The sequence below is a fragment of the Neoarius graeffei genome, chromosome 5, assembly GCF_027579695.1.
Source record: "Neoarius graeffei isolate fNeoGra1 chromosome 5, fNeoGra1.pri, whole genome shotgun sequence".
Lineage (NCBI taxonomy): Eukaryota > Metazoa > Chordata > Actinopteri > Siluriformes > Ariidae > Neoarius > Neoarius graeffei.
The window spans coordinates 108,413,384-108,428,242 of NC_083573.1; positions in this window are offsets into that span (position 1 = coordinate 108,413,384).

Below are 14,859 nucleotides of genomic sequence, written 5' to 3' on the forward strand. Positions count from 1 at the left end.
GACGCCAGCAAGGTGGAGGTGGGGTACTGGTATGGGCTGGTATCATCAAAGATGAACTTGTGGGACCTTTTCGGGTTGAGGATGGCGTCAAGCTCAACTCCCAGTCCTATTGTCAGTTTTTGGAAGACACCTTCTTCAAGCAGTGGTACAGGAAGAAGTCAGCATCCTTCAAGAAAAACATGATTTTCATGCAGGACAATGCTCCATCACACGCATCCAAGTACTCCACAGCATGGCTGGCCAGAAAGGGTCTAAAGGAAGAAAGATTAATGACGTGGCCTCCTTGTTCACCTGATCTGAACCCCATAGAAAACCTGTGGTCCCTCATCAAATGTGAGATCTACAAGGAGGGGAAACAGTACACATCTCTGAACAGTGTCTGGGAGGCTGTGGTTGCTGCTGCACGCAATGTTGATCGCAAACAGATCAAAACACTGACCGAATCCATGGATGGCAGGCTTTTGAGTGTCCTTGTAAAGAAAGGCGGCTATATTAGTCACTGATTTGTTTTTTTTGTTTTTTTTGAATGCCAGCAATGTATATTAGTGAATGTTGAGTTGTTATATTGGTTTCCCTGGTGAAAATAAATGAGTGAAATGGGTATATGTTTGTTTTTTGTTAAGTTGCCTAATAATTATGCACAGTTATAGTCACCTGCACACACAGATATCCTCCTAAGATAGCTAAAACTAAGAAAGCCCTACTCCAACTTCCAAAAATACTCAGCTTTGATATTTATGTGTCTTTTGGGTTCATCAAGAACATAGTTGTTTTTCAATAATAAAACTAATCCTCAAAAATACAACTTGCCTAATAATTCTGCACTCCCTGTACATGACCTACTCATTCTAAACCTGTCGAGCTTTGCTGGTGAAGCTCTCAACCCCAGAGGGTTAAAACTGCATGGCTCCATAGTAAAAGAGTCCAGGTGCTAAACTGGCCTGCCTGCCTGCAGTCCAGACCTGTCTCCCATTTAAAACATTTGGTGCATTATGAACTGCAAAATATGACAAAGGAGACCCCGAACTGTTGAGCAACTCAAATTGTATATAAGGCAAGAATGGGACAACATTTCTATTTTAAAACTACAGCAGTCGGTCTCCTCAGTTCCCAAACGTTTATAGAGTGTTGTTAAAAGTAGAGGCGCCGTAACACAGTGGTAAACACGCCCCGCCCCAACTTTTCTGAAATGTGTTGCTGACATCAAATTCAAAATGAGCATATATTTTCCAAAAAACAATAAAATTTCTCAGTTTCAACATTTGATATGTTGTCTTTGTACTATCTGCAATGAAATATCAGGATTCCATGATTTGCAAATTATCATATTCTGTTTTTATTGATGTTTTACACATCCCAACTTTTTTGGAACTAGGGTTGTATTACAGTTACATTAAACTGTCAGACAGTGGTGCTGGACTTAACGCTGCTCCTCACTCGAGTTGATCATCACACATGAAACATGTGCTTAGGTTTACAATCAGCACTGAGACATGCCCCTGTCACAGACAAACTCCGCCCCCATGTGTGGAACTTCTGAATCGCAGTAAGTCTTTAGTCTGAATGCAGATCTTTGGTGTTAAATCCTCTTCAACTCAACTCTGAATATGGCACAGAGTTAGCTACATTAGCTGCAATATCTTGCTAGATATCATGGTGTTTTCACTCCCTTACTTCCGTCTTCCTCTGGCTTCGCTCTCCACGTTTCCCACTTCAGTGTTCCAGCAGGTTATTGCTTTGGGTTTGTGCAGTGCTGCACTGAAATGCATATGATAAGTCACTCATCTTCCTATAACTGCGCCAGAGCGTTTTATCGACCTGTTAAAAATCAATGTCATATAATTCACACCCAGACACACTGAGCATGCTCAGAAGGTGCAGACGGTCCCAGCTGTTAACGGCATCGATCTGCTGGATATTACGCCTGACCGCCATTTGTGTCTTACACCAGCCGTAAACAGGAAGCCGTTTTGATTCTATAGCTAACGCACGCCATGGGAGTCTTCTCCAAGGGTTTATTGGCGATGGAAGTGTGGCTCCTCCTGATCACAATCCATGTTTTACTGAGCACTAACACACACAGCTTCATTAGCTTAAAATGAGACGGTTATATCGATCGGGGGAACTTTATTGTCCGTGGGTAATGAGTCACTCATAAACACTGTGTGGTGCTGTTCGAGTGAAATACTGAGTGATGGGGTGGTGGGATGAAGCGGAGTTACTGATTGCTTTCCTATAACAGCACAACCCCGAGGGGTTTATTCCTCTTATACCACAGCAACTTCGCAACAAGTACAATTTTATATTTATTCACAAATGGCACTGCGAACATTTTAAAGCGGAACTTTTCTATCCTGAAAGTATGGATAAAGATCCACTTTACCTCTGAAACAGTGCTGACACTGGGTCTCCTTTGGTCCTCTGGGGGAACCTTTAGAACAGAATGTTCCCCAATCAGATTTGATTTGATTAGACAGGCATTTCTTTTAATAAGTCACAAGGACCCAATTTGATTAGACACACACTTTTTAATATAACATGAGTTCCTAAGTTGATTAGACATGCATACGTTTTAAAATAAATTATAAGAACCCAATTTGATTAGACATACAGTACATTTAAGAAATTAATAAAACACAAGGATCCAATTTGACAAAACATGCATTTTAAATAAAGCATGAGGATCCAAGTTTTTATTAGACATACTGTACATTTTCTAAAAATAAATCACAAGGAACCAATTTGATTAGACATACTTTTTTTTAATAAAACATGGGGACCTAGTTTAATTAGACATGCATACACATTTTTTTTAAAGGAGTGGAAAATGTAAAGTAAATACATGCATGGGTTGGTAGCTTGTAAATTTGAGAGCCTGTAAGAAAAGTTTCAGGCATGTTTGACCATTTATGAGAAAGTTGTGAGTGTTTTTGTATCACTGCTCTAAAGCCACCAGTAAGCTGCCATGCTAGTCTGGCTAACGCGACTTCAAAGCTCTGCGAGCATTTGGTCTGGCAAAGATATTAAGCCCAACCGTTTCCCAAAGTGCGTGGTTGACCTGCCTCCCTGAAATGCCTCAGTTTGCTACTGGTCGAAGCCAGAAAAGGCTGTGACGAAACTTAAACCAAATCACATCACTCTTTCCTCTGACGTATGTGACACGACGGGGCTAACTGGTAGATTAAACTCTTACCGAAGCCGGTCGGGAGCAAGGTGAAAACGTCCTTCCTTTCAATAAATACCTCCAGGGCTGCTCTTTGCTCCGTTTTCAATGAGAACTTGCTCCATGTTCGTAATGTTTCTAGTGAATGAAGCGCTTCCGGCATAGATTCTGTAAACAATCTATGGCTTCCGGTCGCAGTTCTACTACGTCAGTGCCTTGAACACGCTTCTACCCAGGGCCGTTGGAGATGCTCAAAGTTGATTGGCTCCCGATTTTTCGGGAGCTTGGAAGAGCTGTAGATAGCTTGCCTTGCCAGACTAAGCTCGCAACAGGCCCTCGTGTTACGTCACACTTAGGATGGACGGGCCCAGGCTACTGCCATGCAGCCTGTTGGAAGGGCGATGCGTGACATCACTTGGGTGCAAGACTGAGTGTCGCTCTTCAGTACTGAAGGGGCAAAGCATTAAGCAGTAATCAACTTCTGTAGACAAGATGGCGGAAATTGACTCAGAAGGCAGCGAGTACAAATTCATTGCAGATTCTACTGGCCTAGAAAACTCTCAGTTTGAGCCAAGAGTTGAGGAAGGTGATTCTCAGGAAGAATCAAAACAGGAAGCCAGCTCTTCAGATCCTGAAGCTGAGGAGGAACAACAGATGGGCAACATGCAATGGTGTCCATGCAAACGTTGTGATCACACATGGCTGAAGCGAACTAACGAGTGCTTATGCTGCCAGGAACGTGTAAAAACTCACATACTTGCCTCTTCAACAGATTTTGATAAGTCAGATTGTATGCAGATCTGTTTGTGGGTTGTCTAGTGAGGTTCCAGTCCGCAGAATGAGGCGTCACAGCAGCACGACTTCTACCGGAGATATAAATATGAAAAGTTACCTCCCTCCATTCAGTCACATACAGTAGGAGTAGATCAGCTGTTCACTCTTCCCTCACTGTTTATCAGTATTATCTTTCCCCCTCCAACTTGTCCAGGGTGTACCCCGCCTTTCGCCCGTAGTCAGCTGGGATAGGATCCAGCTTGCCTGCAACCCTGTAGAACAGGATAAAGCGGCTACAGATGATGAGATGAGATGAGATGAGATGAGATCTTTCCCCCTCCACTTTTTTTATTAGAGAAATGGAATTTCAACATTTTTTCACAAACTTTTAACGAAATAATTTCTAGCCAGGGGCGGCGATTTCTTACAATGTGTGTGTTGGGGGATTAAGTGCAGATGAGCTTCCATGTGCTGCACCCAAGTGGTGTGGGTGCATTGCCGCAAACGATCGGGGGGATTTTTCTGATTGGTTAAAATATTTTCAATGGCGGCATTTATGAAATCGTCCATGATGGGGAGATTCTGTATAGAAACTGACTTTTGGAGATGGATATCTTAGTTGTGTGAGCTCCTTATTTTCAATTATTTGCATGAATCGTTAGTTTATATCATAATCTAGCTTCGTAACTGTATTTTAACCATGGGCTTTCTTTTCCTTTAAATAAATTACATGGACCCAATTTGATTAGACCTACACTACATTTTTAAAATAAATCTCAAGGAACCAATGTTTAATTAGACATACATTTTTCAATAAAATGTCATAATGAGTTGATTGGATCTATCTATCTATCTATCTATCTATCTATCTATCTATCTATCTATCTATCTATCTATCTATCAAACATGAGGACCTAAATTGATTGGATGGATGTTTTTATTTATTTATTTATTACTTTTTTAATTTCCTTTGTATACAGGGTTTTTTCTAGAAAAATCTAGTATGAGGGCGCTCACCATGGCGAGGGAGCGAAGCGGGGGGGGGGGGTGGTGCTGGTTGTCCCCCCCGCCATGCAAAGCCTTTGAAAAATGCTCCAATGGGAAATTCTGAGGCTATCTGAGAGGGAAATTGTAACAGATTGTCTGTCAACATTGAAAAAGAAAGAAGTAATCTTCTTCTGCCCCGGACAGTCTTTGGCTTTCTTCCGCTTCGTGCCGCGGGATGAAATCTTTAAATGCCCAAGTGTCAACAAAAACAACTCGCGAACTACTTCTGTCAAAAGCTCCCGCGCCGGTGGGTGAAAGGTCATTCAGTCTCGAGAAATCTTGCTCTACAAGTCAGCTGACCTTGTATGTAACCCATGTCAAATCTCGCGAGAGCAGCCGCGACAAGTAAACAACTAAACATGGCGCCTCAGTCTGGAAAACGCCAATTCGGATTGTTTTTGCACCGTCTGGCGGTGTATCTACTATGATTGGAATATTTTTGGAGCAATTATAACGTATTTGATAATCAGACACATTGTCACGTGGTGTTGCTGGGATGTTTTCACGGAGTCGGTAAGGGGGTGCACGCCGAGAGTAAGAGGGCGCAGCGCCCCTATTCCCCCGTTTAGACGAAAGCCTGGTATAAAACATATGGACCTGATTTGATTGGATGTGTTTATTATTATTATTATAAATTATTATTATTATTATTATTATTAATTTATTTTATAAAATATGAGGACCTGATTTGATTGGATGTTTTTTTTAAGTTTATTTATTTATTTATTTATTTATTATTTAATGTATGTACCTGATTTGATTGGACACAGAAGCCTAACCACATTTCTTGATGTATGTTTTCTCATGTTCATAGTGCGTAAATGAGTGAATTTAAAGAAAACTGAAAGAATTTCAGGAAATAAATTTTTGGCTCAACATGTTTTTTTTTTTGTTTGTTTGGTTTTTTTTTTTTGGATATTTTGTTTAAAATGATCCACTGCTCAGGGAGGTGCCCCGCTGACAGATGATATGTACCACCCTGACACCCGTTGTTAGACTTTTTAAATTATTTACAAGACCTTTGCAGAGAGCGTGGTGCTTGCAGAGGCTTGTATGAAGCAGGCGTTCATTAGCATTCTCTCAGTAGTGCCCGCAAGATTACCCAAAGATTATTAATGGCTCCATCGCAGCCCCAGAACTGAGCTCAGAGATATGCTATGAGCTCGATTTCTAATATAAAACACGCTCTACTTTCACTGTAATCTCTCACACAGATGAGTGTGAAGCCTGAAGCCACTAATGAGAAGGATATAAGCCCCATGCACCCCGGCAGTCCAGAGGAACATCTGAGCTTTATTCTCAGTGGGGGGGTTATACTGGTGGTGGGGGTTAATAACCTCATGAGCTCTCCTCACATCAGTACTATATAAAAAATACATGGATACATCACGCTAAGTGGGGTTTCATTTTTACCAATACATGCAATCTCATTTCTACTTTCAGTTTGTAGACGGATCTCGAGTGCTTTATTGATGTGAACATCTCAATTACAGTAATGGCAGAACATCGGCATTTATATTCAGGTGGTGTATCAGGCTGAGTATTTTGTTCAATGACAGTACGGTTTATACTGTACAATGCACAGCACTTTGGGATTAAGGACGTTTGTTTTAAATGTGCTTTATAAATAAAATATAATATTTACTTGCTAATAGTTGACTTGTATTTCTTAGTTATTAGTTATTATTATTTTTTTTTCTCGTTTCCGTTTCCGGTTGAGAGTACGTCGTGTGCGTTCTGGCTGCCGCTTCTCATCAGAGCTTTTTTATTTTATTTTATTTCTTTTTCTATTTTTTTCTGTGTGTTTGTGTAGTTTGATCTTTGTTTGAGTGTTTTGCCCGCTGGTTGCAGTGTAGCTCCGGACCCAGTTTTGGGCGTCGGTTCCCTCCAGGCCTTGGTTCGCTGTGGGTGATGCCTGTGCTCCCAGCTGTGGACTGCAGTGAGCTCGTTGCTCATTTTACATCATGGTTGTCCAGCGCTCTGCGCTTTGACGCTTGGCGTGATGTTCTGAGCGATGTTGCTCGGTGGCGTCGCGGCGGCTGTGCAGCAGGTTTGGGACACACCAGCGCTCTGCATGGCGGAGCTTCTCTGCTCGCTGTGTGGATCCATGGCGTGGTGTTCAAGCAATGTTGCTGACGGCGTCACGGCGGTGGTGCTGGAGATGTGGGACTTGTTTTCATGCACCTTTTGGTGGGACTGTGGCTGCTACACCACGGGAATTACATCCTGACCCCTACTCGGTGGACTTTTTGCTATTTATTTATTTATTTATTTATTTATTATCTTTTTATTCTTTTTTTTTCTTTCCTTGTTTATAATTGTAAAGCGTCCTTCGGTTTTTTGAAAGGCGCTATATAAATTTAATTTATTATTATTATTATTAACCCCGCCGACAGTAGTCAGAGGGGTTATTATTTTCACCTGCGTCAGTCTGTGTGTGTGTGTATCTGTCTGTCTGTCTGTCTGTCTGTCTGTGTGTCTGCAAGATATCTCAAGAACCAATGGATCGATTTGGACCAAATTTTGTACATGTGTTGCCAATCACCCAGGAAGGAAACCATTAAATTTTGGAGGTCAAAGGTCAAAGGTCAAGGTCATGGCAGAACTTCGAAATTTTCGCCCAATGTATTTTAATAGGGAAAAGGCGGGGTTTGCACTCGTTAGAGTGTCCCTGTCTAGTTATTATTATTATTATTATTATTATTATTATTATTATTATTATTAAAGCTAGCACAGGAATTAATACTGCAATGATTTTCATACTCAACACACCATCCTCACTCTGAAGCCTGGGGATGGTAGCATCACATTCAGAATCATCCCCTCTTTACCTGCTCATGAAGATCTGCTGGATGGTCTCCTCTTGGCAGAGTCACGGATGTGCTGCTTTCTTTCTTTCTTTCTTTCTTTCTTTCTTTCTTTCTTTCTTTCTTTCTTTCTTTCTTTATAATACTACTACTACCGTAATAATAATGGATTTGATATTGCTCTGTGGAATGTGTGGGATATTTGTTGTATCCAGTCCCTGGTTGATACTTTTCCAGAACTTTGTCTTGGACTTGTTTTTCTCACTCTTCATGGCGCTGTTTATTTAAGTATGAAGTTCTCTAACAAAACCTGGATTCTTCCAGGAATACAGTGACAACGTTTAAACCTTTATTTTGTGTAGCTTCACCATGAAAAATCCCAAGTAGGACATTAGTCAGAGAAGCAACCAAGAGACTAGTGGTGACTTTAAACACACTACCACCACTGTGCTTCTTCGACTCCTACTTATGTGATTCATGTGTATAGTTAACAGTTATTCCCTGAAATCGAGTCGTACATGAGCTCATAGCTGATGAGGCGCGTAGCACCGAGTTGTCTATAATCCATGTACGACGAGATTGAGTGGAATAACTGTTTTATTCCATCCTCATTCATTGGATTTTGAGAAATAGAGCATTTTTATTTTTAGTTTTTTGCAAATTCGATAAATAAAAAAAAAATTATACAAAACATCTGACAAAATCATTTCCACTTAGAAGATAAACAAACCGGTGAAATGACGAGCAATTTGTGAAAAATGCGATAATAATAATTCTTGAAAAAAAAATTCTTACCATCAAATACTTTCATTCCATATTTTGTTGTTTTTTCTTATGTAATTTTTTTTGGATTTTTTTCTTCTTCTTTACGGTTTTTTTTTGGCAGTTGATAAACCAACTTAAAGGTGCATTACTGCCATCGACTGGGCTGGAGTGTAGAACAGGAGATATTGGGGGGGGGTGATAAAAATACTCTTGCAGCTATTTCTGTTTCTTTTAAATACCTGATAATTTTTGTGGTTTTGTTTTCGAGTAGAGTTTTTATTTCGTCCTTGGTTGGTTCAGCAACACACTCCGCCATTTTGTTTTTCTCTACTCATGGTATATGAGCTGATATTCTTGTAGTAGAGTAGCCAATCAGAGTGTGCAATTGCTCATATCCGGTGAATGTGGAGAGAATAAATCAGAGTATATTTCCATGCAATGACTTGACCAAGTAGGAGTAGAAGAAGCATGATGGTGGTAGTATGTTTAATATGCATATGTATATTTTTAATGTGTTTGTGTTTTAGTATGTATTCATAGTCATACTGTATTTATTTTATATCTATTAAAATTATAAAACAATAGTTATTTTATATTTTGTATGAACATGTTTTACATGGGCTGGCACGGTGGTGTAGTGGTGAGCGCTGTCGCCTCACAGCAAGAAGGTCCAGGTTCGAGCCCCGTGGCCGGCGAGGGCCTTTCTGTGCGGAGTTTGCATGTTCTCCCCGTGTCCGCGTGGGTTTCCTCCGGTTTCCCCCAAAGACATGCAGGTTAGGTTAACTGGTGACTCTAAATTGAGCGTAGGTGTGAATGTGAGTGTGAATGGTTGTCTGTGTCTATGTGTCAGCCCTGTGATGACCTGGCGACTTGTCCAGGGTGAACCCCGCCTTTCGCCCGTAGTCAGCTGGGATAGGCTCCAGCTTGCCTGTGACCCTGTACAGGATAAGTGTCTACAGATAATGGATGGATATTTCACATGGCCTCCTCCAACAACAATATTATTTACTACTACTACTGCTAATAATAATAATAATAATAATAATAATAATAATAATATGTCTGTTAATATTTACACACAGTCAGGACTGATAAAAATGCTAAAAATTATTCATACATCTCCTGCTAGTTGTACACTTTCCTTCTGTAACTGATGCTCGTGTGTGTGTGTGTGTGTGTGTGTGTGTGTGTGTGTAATTCAGTGTGTGCTGATGCAGAGACCGAGCTGAATGAACTTTCTGAGCGTTGCAGTGTTTACACATCAACCCTCCGAGCTCATATCGGTGCTGCGTCTGCTGAATATGTGCTCAGATTTTTTACTTTTCTTTTATTCAGCATCACTCAGGAACAGAAAGCGCAGACACTCAGCTTTGTCCTCTGGTGCACAATGAAAATGATATAAATTCAGAGCTACAGAACTGAACGTTAGTATTATCGATGCTCAGTGAAATAACGGTGATGATTTGAATGTGGTGGTGTTGTTTTTTTTTTTCCTGTTCTGATTTCCTCATCTTTTTCCTCTTTGTGTGATAATGAGGTATTAATAATGAGTGGAGAACGTGTGTAAAGCCTCTGATTAATGCACACTATTCCACACACTATTCATCCTCAGCTCTATTCATTAGCTAGTGTAATTATTATCTTTATTCCTGAAGGGAATGAGGTTGAGGGTTACCTGGCTGCTTGTCTGCACAGATAAATTTGGGGTTTTATGAGATGTACAAAAAAAAAAAAAACATAGAGAAAGAGAGAGTTGAACATTATATTCATGTTAACATGAAGGAAAGACTGTAGAGGGTCAAAACAGTTTTAATACACTGAATAGTGTTGATAGAGGTCATGGATGAACTGAATCTGCTCACAGTGAGACACAAAGAAGGATTATTAAGACATTTTCAGATCCGCTGATTGTTCTGTAGTCGCTATTGGTCATTTTAGTCCCGATTGTCGTGATCAGTATTCAGGCCTCAGACCTAACTACAGCCTTAAACACTATTCAGAAGATACAGAAGGGTTCCTTATGATCTTGTGGCTTCATGAGTAACTGTTGGAGCGTGGTATGAAAATAAAAATGTTAAATAATTGGTTGTGCTGGATCAAGTGCTATTCTACAGGATGTGCTGCTGGATAATGAGTGCGGAAGCCTTTTTGTTCAATTAACCCAGTGATTAATGTGATCGTTATAACTCAGACGGTTCATGCAGTAATATATTAATGATATACGAGACTCCTAGGAGGTTTATTTCAACACTCGCATCCTTCTCATTCATATATTATCATATTAGTGTTTTAGTTTTGAGCTTTAAATGATCTCTGGCTTTCATGTCACATCGTATTTTCTTCTGTCCATGTTCACTGGATATGAGCAATCGCGCTCTGATTGGCTACTCTACTACCAGGATATCAGCTCATATACCATGAGTAGAGAAAAACAAAATGGCGGAGTGTGTTACTGAACTAACCGAGGACAAATAAAAATTTGATCAATAAAAACTTTGACATTACGTCCAACAAAATAATTTCCGCTTAGAATGTAAACAAACCGGTGAAATGACGGGAGTAATTTGTGAAAAATGCGATAATAATAATTCTTGAAAAATAAAGAAAATATACATTCTTACCATCAAATAATTTTATTCCATATTTTGTTGCTTTTTTTTATTTTGGTGGCTGGCAAACCAACTTAACGGTGCATTACTGCCATCGACTGGGCTGGAGTGTGAAACAGGAGGTATGGGGGGGACCTATATTTTTTTAATCTATTTTTGTTTCTTTTAAATACTTGATAACAACTTTTGGGGTTTTGTTTTCGAGTAGAGTTTTTATTTCATCCTCAGTTGGTTCAGCAACACGCGCCGCCATTTTGTTTTTCTCTACTCACAGTATATGAGCTGATATCCTAGTAGTAGAGTAGCCAATCAGAGCGCGCGATTGCTCATATCCAGTGAATGTGGATAGACTATATATATAAACTTTGAACGAATGTGTTTTTGCAAGCAGATGGTCAGTATTTAAACAATGCAAAGAATTTTAACCCGTAATGCTGCTTATTCATCAGTACACCTCTTTCAGGATGAGATGTAAATCAATAAAATTGAATCTTTATGTTGCAACCACATATTTAATTTAGGGCTGTCAAACGATTAAAAAACAAATCGCGATTAATCTCAGAATTTCATATAGTTAATCGCGATTAATCTCAGAATTTCATATAGTTAATCGTGATTAATCGCATTTTTAAAAATCTATGTAAATGAATAAGGCTTTTAAAGCGAAATGTTACAATTAAAATGGTGAACACATTTTATGCTAAAAGTACTTGTTAAACTGCTGGGACAAGAGAAAATGGTAAGGGAGTTTATTCACTCACATACTAGGCAGTACTGAACATACAAAATATAAAATTGGATTTTGTGATGGATTAGGGAGCTGTAGTCTCAAATATAAAACATGTAGTCACATACTACTGTGTCTCAGTTCAGACATGTGCGACAAAAGAAAATAAAAATGAAATAAAACTTCAGTTGTGCTGGAGTTGTATTCAGTCACAGCCTATAGGACGTCACAGTGCTGTGCAAACAAAAATAAATTGCAGTTGGACTTCAATAAAGACATTTAGTGTCATATCACAATGCTACAGCATACTGACATCTCACTTTGCAAAAGTATAAGTGCATACCAAAACCAACTCAATCACCATAGACATATAAACATAGACGCCGCATTGAGCTGGTGGCCCGTTGCTGGGATACGTCAGAGTGTCCACCATATTGGATGTGGCAAATCTTCCCCGTAAACCAATGCAAGTAAATGGACTGAACTTCATAAAGCCCCTTTCTACAATAATATTTAACTCCATGCCTTTTATTCACCCATTAACACACACACGTATATATTTGGGAAACAAACAGGCATCAAAACAACACATATAACTTTTAATGTGATGGTTATAAACATGCATGTCAACCTTTGGTCAATCAAACCTGTATAACCAACCTCCAAAATCCGTATTTCCCTTATAAAATCTGTATAAGATGCAAATTAAAATAATTTACCTAAAATTAGAATGATAATTAACAATGATATATCCCAGTTACTTTTTATTCAATATTAATAACAATAAACCTTCAGAATGAATACAAAGCTCCAATGTTTGACAAAAACACAAAGTGTTATCAGCGTAGTTACGAAGGAAATACTTCGTTGTTTGGAGACAGGTTTCACCGAGCGGCTATTATGCGCGAGACTTCATATTAGCCACAAAGTCAGGAAAATCTGTTCGTAAAATTACGTTATAATGACCAAATACAATGAAAAGTATTTTTCCAGTCTCGCCTGTGAAAGGTAATCCCATGTGATCTCGTTTGGACGGTAAACCTGTTGGTACAGTTAAACGCAGCACATGAATGAGGCATCTTTATTCTCGGCTACTGTCTAGACGCTATACCAGAGACGGCTGAAGAATCTCCACTTTGCCACATCCAATATGGCGGCGAGGATGACGTATGATTCTACGTAGAAGGCGGCGTCTATGTTTATATGTCTATGCTCAATCACACTCTACTTTTGAAATGAAACTTCCCATTTAACAGACCTTTCTCCATCACTCACACTTACTCTTATTGAAGCAGCGCGCGACAAGCCTCAACAGGAACTACGGGTGACTCGCAGGGCCAAATTAGAATTTGGGTTAATGGCACTATTTTTTTTAATTGCGATAGATTGAGATCGCGTTAACGCGTTATTATCGCGTTAACTTTGACAGCCCTAATTTAATTACGTGGGTGTAATCCATCCCCATGGATGTCCACCATTGCTGATAATCTATCTTTAGATAGTGAGATCAACAAGAGAATCGGCAAGGCAGCCACAACTCTTGCTCACTTTAGGACAAACCCTAAGCTAACAGTTGTTGTACAGCAGCGAATCATGGACTACATGCACAAGACAGGAGAGAAGACTGAACACCTTCCACCTAAGGGGCATGAGGCAAATCTTGGGGATATCTTAGAAGAACAATGTAGTCCTGTCTGTTGCTGGTCTTCCAAGCATTTACACCCTTCTAAGACAGCGCAGGTTACGTTGGTTGGGTCATGTCTACTGTATGGAAGATGGTCGTATCCCCAAAGGCATTCTCTATGGAGAGCTCACAAGTGGCAAGAGAAAGGTTGGTCAGCCCAGCCTCTGATACGAGGATGTTTGTAAAAGAGACATGAAAGCGGTGGACATTGATGTCGAGTCTTAGGAGATGATTGCAGCAAATCACTTAAAGGAACAGTCCACCGTATTTCCATAATGAAATATGCTCTTACCTGAATTGAGACGAGCTGCTCTGTACCTATCCGAGCTTTGCGCGACCTCCCAGTTAGTCAGACGCAGTCCGACGTGCTGTCACTCCTGTTAGCAATGTAGCTAGGCTCAGTATGGCCAATGGTATTTTTTGGGGCTGTAGTTAGATGTGACCAAACTCTTCCGCGTTTTTCCTGTTTACATAGGTTTATATGACCAGTGACATGAAACAAGTTCAGTTACACAAATTGAAACGTGGCGATTTTCTATGCTATGGAAAGTCCGCACTATAATGACAGGCATACTAACACCTTCTGCGCGCTTCGGCAGCGCATTGATATCTGAGCTCCATATCAATGCGCTGCCGAAGCACGCAGAAGGTGTTAGTATGCCTGTCATTATAGTGCGGACTTTCCATAGCATAGAAAATCGCTACGTTTCAAATTTTTTAACTGAACTTTTTTCATATCACTGCTCATATAAACCTATGTAAACAGGAAAATCGCGGAAGAGTTTGGTCACATCTAACTACAGCCCCAAAAAATACCGTTGGCCATACTGAGCCTAGCTACATTGCTAACAGGAGTGACAGCGCGTCGGACTGCGTCTGACTAACTGGGAGGTCGCGCAAAGCTCGGATAGGTACAGAGCAGCTCGTCTCAATTCAGGTAAGAGCATATTTCATTATGGAAATACGGTGGACTGTTCCTTTAAAGTGGAAACACACCCTAAACCAGCAGCTTCAAGCAGGTGAGACTAGGTTATTCGAAGAGGCAACGGTCAAGAGGGCACGCCATCAAGAGCGCAACGCTTTCAACTCAACAGCAACCACCTTCCTATGCAACCTTTGCGGCAGGGACTGCCACTCACGCATAAGGCTCTACAGCCACAGCTGCCAAAGTTCCATGGATAGATAGAGGACGGATCGTATCCATAGTCAAAATTTGACTGACGGAGGCCGATATATAATAACCCGTCCCCTGAATTACTTTGTTGAGTGATATTATTGTTGAA